The sequence below is a fragment of the Lepidochelys olivacea genome (genome assembly GCF_965140295.1).
Source record: "Lepidochelys olivacea isolate rLepOli2 genome assembly, chromosome: 1".
Taxonomy (NCBI): domain Eukaryota; kingdom Metazoa; phylum Chordata; order Testudines; family Cheloniidae; genus Lepidochelys; species Lepidochelys olivacea.
In genome coordinates this window covers 75,370,412-75,381,569 of record NC_140411.1, presented here as the reverse complement: position 1 = coordinate 75,381,569, position 11,158 = coordinate 75,370,412, and positions in this window count along the sequence as shown.

Genomic DNA, 11,158 nt, shown 5'->3' with positions numbered 1-11,158 from the left:
CCTTGGTTAACTCCCATTTAATTTGTTTAAATTTTTCTTTTCTGTGTATACCTATCCTCCACTCCCAGTTCTTACAAAATGCCTCTGATAAAACTGTTTTCCTCTCGACATTACAACCTTGAAACTTATAATTTGCTTTCTTTCTTTAATCACATCACATCTCTTAATTTTGCCCCTATATACATCTCACCTGTCATTAACTTTACTTTTGCTCCATATTTTCTTTTCCCTTGCTGTTTCATCTTGTCTCATTCTTGGTCTTCTTTACTGCTGCCCTCTCTGCTTAGAATAGTTTCCAACTTCTTTTCTACCAAATGCTCCTTTTTTTCCTACCAAACGTCATCACTAGTGTCAAATGTGAACACACTATTTGAGGTTAAATAATAAAGGTTTTTTTTAAGGACCACACTTTCTATTTGCTTTCCTCTGACATTCTCCCCTCCCCTTCTGCTCTACCCTGTTGGAAGGCCCAGGTGCCTGTTGCTCTTCATTTTGTTCTGCAGGGTCTTCACTTTCCCTCCCAGTCCTTTGGCTGAGATGCCTGGCACCCTACACCAAACCCCGAAGTGGTATCCCCTGAGATTATGGATGAAGGCAAACATTAATGGGTATATCACATGGGCTAATGTGAAGAAGCTTGCACTCCAACAAGATATACTGACCCCAACTTCTGGATATAAGGGTATGTCTACACTTACAACACTACAGTACACAGCTGAAACTGCATCGCTGTAGTGCTTCAGTAGATACCACCTATACTGATGGGAGTGGTTGTCCTGTCAGCATAGGTAATCCACCTTCCTGAGAGGCAGTATCTAGGCCAATGCAAGAATTCTGTCTTCCATCGACCTAGCGCTGTCTACACTGGTGGTTAGGTTGGCATAGGTATGTCTCTCAAAGGTGTGGATTTTTAGAGAACGACATAGATATACCGATGTTAATTCCCAGCGTAGATCAGCCCTAAGAGGTTTTCATTATCCAGTGTGGTCAATCTATGAGGAGAAAGGTGGATGGAGAGAAGGGGTGGGTCACTGTGACTGCAGGACCTTTTACTAGTCTTCTGTCCATGCATAGTTCTTCTGAATCATGTCCACTGACTTTTGGACTTCTTCTTAGTAGTGGGCATTCATTGCTCAGAGTCCCCCTCTGGATCCCTTTTGACCATGTGACCTGCACCCCAGTCCTTGTTTTTCATTCTTTGCCTGTTATACACTCAGTTAAATTCCATGCTCTGTGGCCTCTCCCTCATCTGAATGGGTGGGATCTTGGTGCAATAACAGGCTCCATCCATTATCCCATTATTTAAAATAGATTAGGATTTAAATAATTGTGAAATTCACTTTGATTTAAAAAAAATGATAAGCAAGTTGCTGAACAAAGATTTTATTTATTTATTTTTATTATTAGATTAGTGTCTAGGGGGCTCAAATGAGGTTACAATCCTGTTGTGTTTATCACTGTACAGGCATGTACTAAGACACAGTCCTTGCCCTGAGAGCTTACCCTTTAAATATACAAGACAGACTAAGAGCAAGAGAAAGAAAATATTACCATCCCATGTTCTGGATAAGCAACAGGAGATTAAGTGACTTGTCCAGAGTTACATAGGAAGCCTCTGTAAGAGTCAGGGACTGAATCCTAATCTTCTGCATTGCAGGCCTGTGCTGTACTCACCTAGATGATGGGACAATCAAATGAAACTACTAAACTATCTGCTATAAAATTAATCTATTTTATGGAGAAGAAAGTGTATACATTTAAAATTTCTATGAAAAATGTAAATAATAGAACACAAATAAAATATTAGATACATGAAAGAGAGAAATCAAAACATTAAAAGTAAAATAAAATCAGATAAATTTAGCTGAACGGAAATTGTACACACAGTCATCAAAAAGAAAAGAGAAGGGAAGGTAAGTAAAGTGTAGCACACGAGTGATTTAAATTAATAGTGGAAATCATGTCTATAAAGGAATTTGGAAAAGTATATGAGAAACAATGAAACATAAGCAATCTTAAAAATTCCCATCACTTTGAAAGCTTATAATAGTTCCAAGAGCATTCCCCATATGAAAGAAAGAGATAGGAGAATCTTTCAATTCAGTAAAACTTTTTAAGTGCAGGTACTGTACTTTGCAACTGAAGTTCAGAATTAGATTTTCTTTCACAAAATAAAAATGTATTAAATGTAGTTAAATTATATTTTCAATAGCAACCAATAAGACATATTTTATGCTTCCATGTACAGTTGTGTGTGCAAATGTATCCCATTCTAAGAAGTATTCACAGAAAAACAGAAAATTAATTTAGACTATCTGCATGTTCCTGATCCCATTAAATTCCATTACAAAACTCCTACTGAAGAGAATAGGAGCAGGATTTAGCCCTATTTGTAGTCATGAACAATTATGAACCAATTTATACCCCATGCAATTTGATGGGGTTCCACAGAATATAAATCAGAACAGAATCTGGCTCAACATATATTTAATGCTCTGAAATGCCAGTATCACTTAATTCCAATAACCAAAATTTTAGGGAGACAAATCAAATTAGAATAGAAATTTACCCACACTAAATTAGACAAACCAATAGAACAGGGAAGTCTCATCTGAATGTAATCCTCTTCCTTCCTCACCTGGGTGCCTTCTCATTGCAACAGTTGGTTATTTGCAACTTTTCTTGTTAGACAATCATGTGCTAAACGCAATATTGCTCATAATTACAGCAGTCACAATCCCATTACTATCATTATTCCTGTAATTTGTACTTACATAAATGTAAGCTTATTGTTGAATGCAAGTGATGTCAACCCTCATAATAGATGGTCACTGTAATTATAACAGAATTATAAAAAGAAAATAGCTTTTTAGCCCGTATTATCTTGTCAAAGATTTCATCTCCAACTAGTTAACTTGACAGCTTTACTGAAACTTTGTATAATTACATTCTTGTATCATGTAGCTGTCTTGTTTGATTTTATTTCATACTGCATTTTTAATTAATTTAATTAACTTTATAGCCTGATTAACAAATGATATGCTCCTAATGCAGGTCATTTATAAAACAGATATTAACTGGTGTTCTAATCAGCCTGTCTCACTATATGTTCTTTTCAGGTTGCCATCCTGACCCATGACTTAAACTAAACTGAGCCACAGATATTTAGATTCTTGCAAAATAATATAGGATCATTGTACCTTTTCTAATTCCAATCTTTTTTGAGATATATTAAAATTGGAAAAGGCACAGAAAAGGGCAACAAAAATTATTAAAGGTATGGAATAGCTTCCATATGAGGTGAGTTTAGTAAGACTGGGACTTTTCAGAGATGAGTAGGGGGGGCGGGGGAGATGACAGAGGTCTATAAAATCAGGACTGGTATGGAGAAAGTAAATAAGGAAATGTTATTTACTCCTTCTCACAACACAAGAAATAGGGGTCACCAAATGAAATTAGTAGGCAGCAGGTTTAAAACAAACAAAAGGAAGTATTTCTTCACACAACGCACAGTCAACCTGTGGTACTCCTTGCCAGAGGATGTTGTGAAGGCCAAGACTTTAACAGGGTTCACATAAGAACTAGATAAGTTCACAGAGAACAGCCCCATTAATGGCTATGAGCCGGGATGAGCAGGGATTGTGTCCCGTCCCTATCCTCTGTTTGCCAGAAGCTGGGAATGGGCGACAGGGGATAGATCACTTGATAATTACCTGTTCTGTTCATTCCCTCTGAAGCACCTGGCATTGACCATTGTTGGAAGACAGGATACTGGGCTAGATAGACCATTGGTCTGACCCAGTATGGCCACTCTTATGGTAGCCAGAAATAGAAAAAGAGCATTGAACATCAGCTCACTCCCCTTGTAAAGGCAGTGGATTGTGGAGTGGGAGCATGAGGAAAGTTTTGTTTTCCAGAAACAAAGGAGCACTATTTCTATTCAAATGCAAAAACAACTTTTTTGTTAGGAAATAGTTAATAGAGTTTTTATCCTAAAAAGGACATGAGTGAAAAAACAGGATTGGGACCAAATTGTATAGTTGATATTCAGGATTTTTTTAATTTTATGTTTATTATTATTATTATTACTTTAGTTATTCACAGCATACGTCTCATGTTCGAAATGGAAACCTCTTGCTAATGTCAAGTTGAGGAGAGCCACAGGGTATCTCCCTTTTAATCGTTTTAAAGAGTCAATGTCCTATAGTGCCTCAGCTGCTATTCATCAATGAGTTACTCTGAATAAAGCATATCTTTGAAATCAGCACATGGTGTAAGTTAATGGAACACTGGGTCATAAAAATTGTCAAGTTAAAAAAAAGGAATGAATGACAAGGGATCTGTAACAAGTAATTTACTTGTTTGTTCCATGTGTAAATATATTTGAAAACGGGATATGCTGCTGCTATTCATCGTCAGTGCAGCTTTGTTTTGTTTGGCAATAAAGATATGGTATGGATCAACATAAATTTTATCAACTTTTATTTACTGTTACTTAGACCTTTTCATTATTTTGTAAAGCATTTTAATACAATTTGAATTGCTTTAGATTATGGACAAATAACTAGAGATAATTATTTTAACATGCACTGGTCAAAACTACATGATATTACAGCCCATTGCCTTATTTTCGATTACAGCAGTTTTACATAATATTATGTCACCTTAATTGAGCTAAACCAAAGATTCACAGCAATAAAGAGTGTTAGTTTTAATTTCTTTAAAGCCTGGTGATTAAATTAACAGCCTTGAGGCATCCAAGCATTTTGTTGTGACAGGGTACTAGGCTTTCTGGTGTTCAGAAAGCAGAGCATATTTGATAGTACTTAAAAAAATAGTGCTATGGCAACTGGCTATCATCATGCTTTTACTTTGCTTGTCAAAGTAGGTATGGAAGATACTGGTTTGTCAATGACATGCAGTACCACAAAATATCCTCTAGATGACACTGTTTACTGCAGTTAAAAGACTTGCAAGGCTATAGAAGCAAGAGCCCTGAATTAAACAAAATACAGTTGATAAACTGTCTGAGTCTAATCCTGCCCCTGTTGATGTCTAACATCAGTAGCCAAAATCTCAGTGGCTTCAATGGGAGCAGGAACAGGCCCACTATTAGTTTAGTGAATTTTTTTTTTCTTTTAACAGAAAAGCCTGACCTTTAAAATTGAGAAAAATAGTTCTTATCAAATCCTAAACAATGAAATGTGATGTCTCTTAAGATTTTTAACATGCCCCCATGCCACTCCCAGTTAATTATCCTGACTGGCTTTGTTAAATAGTGACACTATAAATATTACTATTTTTTTCTAACTATTCTTTGTTCTGTGGTCTACATTCATTGTAGCACAGCAAATTTACGTTAATTAGATTAGTTAGCCCTAATTAGATGTATATGTCTTGATGTAGGATTAATTATGCTTTTTTTGTTTGTTTGTTTGACCTTTATAGTCAGGATAATAAAGACAATCTCTGACATTTCTCTGAAAGAAAAGAAGTAATAGAAACTCCGTCTTGTAGTTCTCTACCACCAAATACTTCTTGGGTAAAATTTTGCAAAGTGTTTAAGTCACTTAAGAGCTTTGGAAAATGTTCCCCATTATTTTCCAAGATCCCATACAGTATGCTTTGGAGTTATGAGGGCTACATTCTGCTGTGTTACCAGAAAAACCCCAGTTGTGTCAGGCTAACTCGGAGCCAAATTTGCTCCCTTGTACTTTTAATCCCAGCTATTCCTTGATTAATGCCACCCGACCATTACCATTTGTAACTCTATCTCCATGCTGTATCAATAAAAATAACACGGACCTTTTGCTTGAATTTCTGCGATGTATGGATTATCAATATCAAACAATTTTCACTCCAGGACCCAGACGTTAAATGGAGACACAGGCCCTGATCCTGTACTGAGTTTTGTGTGGGTGGAATCCTGTGTTAATGTACTGGTCATCATTCCAGGCTGTAGGCTTAGGAGTGCAAACGCTAGGCTTTTGATTCACAGAGGGGTTTAAGGAAGTTCAGTCACTGTAGGTGTGTTAGAGGCTTGCGTATATTTTACCCAAACATCCAAAGAGAAATCCTTACAGCTGGCTACTTCTATCCATCAAGCCATCTCCTCCCTCACATTAAGTTCTGGGATCTCCCTTTTCTTCCCTTTGATATCTTCATGTCAGTGCTCACTGCTGGAGAGCAGGGTATCTGTTTGCGGAGAAAGCAAGGGAGACTGGCTAGAAGTGACTCTTTACAAACAACCCTGGTCCATGTCTACTAAAGTTACTTGAGCACAGGCTGAGGTTCGCAACTGAGTGTCAAACCAACTTGATATCCAACCCTTTTGTGATCTTGTCATAAATATAAAGGGAAGGGTAAACCCCTTTGAAATTCCTCCAGGCCAGGGGAAAGCTCCTCTCACCTGTAAAGGGTTAAGAAGCTAAAGGTAACCTCGCTGGCACCTGACCAAAATAACCAATGAGGAGACAAGATACTTTCAAAAGCTGAGAGGAGGGAGAGAAACAAAGGGTCTGTGTCTGTCTATATGCTGGTCTTTACCGGGGATAGACCAGGAATGGAGTCTTAGAACTTTTAGTAAGTAATCTAGCTAGGTATGTGTTAGATTATTTCTTTAAATGGCTGAGAAAAGAATTGTGCTGAATAGAATAACTATTTCTGTCTGTGTATCTTTTTTGTAACTTAAGGTTTTGCCTAGAGGGGTTCTCTATGTTTTTGAATCTAATTACCCTGTAAGATATCTACCATCCTGATTTTACAGGGGGGGTTTCTTTATTTCTATTTACTTCTATTTTTTATTAAAAGTCTTCTTGTAAAAAACTGAATGCTTTTTCATTGTTCTCAGATCCAAGGGTTTGGGTCTGTGGTCACCTATGCAAATTGGTGAGGCTTTTTATCCAACATTTCCCAGGAAAGGGGGGTGCAAGTGTTGGGAGGATTGTTCATTGTTCTTAAGATCCAAGGGTCTGGGTCTGTAGTCACCTAGGCAAATTGGTGAGGCTTTTTATCCAACATTTCCCAGGAAAAGGGGGGTGCAAGTGTTGGGAGGATTGTTCATTGTTCTTAAGATCCAAGGGTCTGGGCCTGTAGTCACCTAGGCAAATTGGTGAGGCTTTTTACCAAACCTTGTCCAGGAAGTGGGGTGCAAGGTTTTGGTAAGTATTTTGGGGGGAAGGACGCGTCCAAACAGCTCTTCCCCAGTAACCAGTATTAGTTTGGTGGTGGTAGCGGCCAGTACAAGGACAACGGGTGGAATATTTTGTACCTTGGGGAAGTTTTGACCTAAGCTGGTAAAGATAAGCTTAGGAGGTTTTTCATGCAGGTCCCCACATCTGTACCCTAGAGTTCAGAGTGGGGGAGGAACCTTGACAGATCTGAATAGAACATTCTCCACTGCACTAAAAAAGACCCTACACAAGGCACACAACAAAAATAACAAGAAGCAGCAATGTGAGCATCTTCTCTTAAACATGCATATAGTTCTCATGTATGTCTACACTACAGCATAGTGCCATTACAATCAGCATAAATTTGCACCTTTTTGGCAGGCTTAGCTTAGAGGCCATGCGTTGAATAGGCATAACAACTGAACTAGCTTCACATCCCTAAAGGTGGTCCCTCCACTCAGAGATGAAAAAACATATAGTGGAAAAGTATGGGAACATTTGCACTGCTGAGCCCTATGCTATACCTTTTGTAATTGAACAAAAGTCTTCAGTCCCCTGGCCTATGAAGCCGACTACTTTCATGAACACTACGCTCATTTTAAATACATATTTTAACAACTTTTCTATAATATCAATTTCAAAGTTTCCTATTTCTGACAACATTCAGCAGTGTTTTAATGCCCCAAACATGCCTAGCCATACTCTTTTCACATCCACTACAACTTCTCCCAGGAACTAATACCACAAGAGGAACAATCTTACCTCTTAAGTTTCCCTGTGTTGTTACAAACAGGAATAAATAACTAAAGAGTAACACAAGCGAGTCAAACAGTAATTGTAGGCCAAATACTGCTCTTGGTTAAACTGATGTCAGTCCAGAGTAACTCCAAAGACTTCATAGGAGTTACTTTAGATTCATTCCAGGGTAACAGTGGAAAACAATTAGCTTTGTGATTATTGCTTCCCATCAGTATGATAACATCTGGAGTGGAACGGAGAGGTAAATCTGAATTTATAATGAGTAATATACTTCAAAATGAAAAAAGTCCTCCCCAATATGAGCTAGAAGAGAAGCTTAGCTATATTTTGCATATTATGCTTCTCTATTTCCTCCCCTAGCTTCAAATATATCTCATTAGGAACTTTGATCCCAGTAGGTTTGCTTTTTTATGATATGAATATCCCATCTTCAGTGATAAACAGTCTAGGGAAGCTGAACACAAGGAGATACCCTAAATGAGTGTACAATTTAGAGATATACATAAAATGCTAAATGAGCTATATACCTTATATAAACATAATTTGTTCATTTCAATGGAAAAATGTCATTAGAAGATGTACAACAAAAAAGTTAAAGGATTTCCACATAAAACTAGTGACCAAAATGACCCAGTGGGAAGTAGGCTTTGTCTCTGCAGCACCAGACTTGGGTATGAGACGATCAGGGTTAACACTTCAGAGAGAAGGCCCTCAATCTTGTCTAAAAGCTGTTTGGGATTTAGAAAGATAAGGGGGAAATGCAGGATGTGAAGGAGAATCCAAGTACTGAGCCCTGTAAGTACATCTGAAAATAAAACCTCTTGGCATATGAAAGCAGAACAAACATTGCCAGAAAACACAGTGGTAATTCTGGGAATTTTTGAATTTTGCTTTCCTGTAATTCTACTCTCTCATCCCCAGCATAGACCAGAGGAATCGTCTCATACCCCAGGCTGTCAGTCGTTGGACTAGCTGTTCAGTGGCTTTAAACTCAGTGCTTGTGAAGTTTTGCTAGGAGTCTGGGAGCCCAGTCCCATTCGTATCTAATCTATCTGTGTAGACAAGGTTTAGCAGCACCATAATTTGCTCTAGTCTGGTTCCTCTCTTTGATGTTTCTTGCGACATCTAGAAATTTGTCAAGAAATCCATTACTGATCAGTCTGTGGTATGCTGTTGCTGTGATAATTGTGTAAGCACAACTGAGTGATGCTCCTACAGATAGGTGCTTGTTTACCTCCTAAAGCATGTTGCCCTTGGAGATACATTGATAAGGAAGAGGGCAAAATGATGAAATTTGATTGTGTTTGTGTTGAAAAAATCTATTGTTTGTTTATATGGGAGGGAGGACCCGTGATTTATTAGTAGAGATTAAGGGAAGCCACGGAAATCCACCACCAATTCCGTCCCCTAAACTGTTTCCAGGCTGCAACCATTCAATAACTTCCCAGCAATAGAGAGTACCATCCCATCCTCTATTTTTTTCTGTGGTTTGCATTATCGTTTGCTAAATATATTACAACACACTATTTACCTTGCTTGTAATCTTTGTGTAGTTTATGCCTATCTAAAGAATTTTCTTAATCAATCACTGGATGGGAGGTGCAAATCATGGAGCTTGGGGAAGCCACACTCTGGAGTTAAGGCCTTTTCAGCAGATTTTGAACTCTTTGCCAGACTCTAAATTCTTCTAGTTGCAAAGATAGTTATCATTATGTTAATGAATGCACAGCTCTCCTTACACCTACAGAAACACACTGAAAATATAGCACCTACAGAGGTGCAAGTTCTACCCACTGACTAAATGAGCTATTAGCTTCAATTGGTTCAATCCTGACATTCAGGCACAGCCCTGCATTAGGAACACTCTGGAATCACAGGTTTCAGAGTAACAGCCGTGTTAGTCTGTATTCGCAAAAAGAAAAGGAGTACTTGTGGCACCTTAGAGACTAACCAATTTATTAGAGCATAAGCTTTCGTGAGCTACAGCTCACTTCATCAGATGCATAGAAGTGATTCATCACATCTGATGAAGTGAGCTGTAGCTCATGAAAGCTTATGCTCTAATAAATTGGTTAGTCTCTAAGGTGCCACAAGTACTCCTTTTCTTTCTGGAATCACACAACACTAAAGGGAGCTCTGAGAGGAATTAGGCCTCAACAAGGCAGAATTCCAAGTAAGGTATGCTAGCAAGCAGAGGGAGTGTGCTCACTATGCATTCTTTAGTCAATGCAGAAGGCTTTTCCCTGCTGCTCTAACTGTAGTGTGTGCATGGGAAGGAAGAAGGCAGGGGCAGATGGATCCTCTCCTTGTCTTTGAGGTATCTTGTGTCTTGAAGATGCACGGAGGGACTGCAGTTGGGCTAGTTTCTGGGAGGAAGGGAGAGGAAGAAAGTCCCTCAGTAAGCTAACTTATTTGCAAGCCTTGGAATATTTTCTCCTTCTATAACAACAAATTGGTTGTATTCTGCTTCTAGATTCTGATTCAAAAGCTACTTACATCAAAATAAATTACATGAGGGTGACAAAGAATAAAACATATGTTTTATGTGCCACATGTAATTACACCCCTTTTAAGTGGCCAAATAATTGCATTTTAAACAGTACTTGTTTATTATTCTTTTTGCCATTTCAAAATTGATTTCCATTGTTTTATTAAATAGTTGACAGAGCCCTGGGAGGGAAAAATACTCCTAAGCAAACAATTTAAGTCTGTTCATTAATCTGTACCTTTAAATAAACAGCAATAATGAATGAGAGTTCAGCACCTTGTTGCATTGTACAATGACAGTGATTAAACACTGGCACTGCAAAATGCCAGTTTTCAGCTTTTGCATTTGGAGACCAGTTAGAACCATGAACCTGACATTTGTAATAGTTGTCAATCAAAAAATATGGCAAATTCAGTTAAATTTAGTTCTGTCATTCAAATGGAATAAAGGTTGTCACCTGCCCGTCTTGTGATTTGATTACCCGGGAATGAATTTATTTTCCTGAAGGGAGACCCATTAAAAGGGCCTGATCCTGCAGACATTAATCATTTGACCAGTCCCACTGGGTTTCAATTATTCAACATTAATTGACTTTTTATTGCTGTTTATTTAAAAGTTCAGATTAATGTACAGACTGGAACTGTTTGCTTAAGTGTTTTCCCCCTCCCAGGACTTGGACAATCATTTAGAAAAACAACGAAAATCAATTTTGAAATGGCAAAAAGAGAATAATAAACGA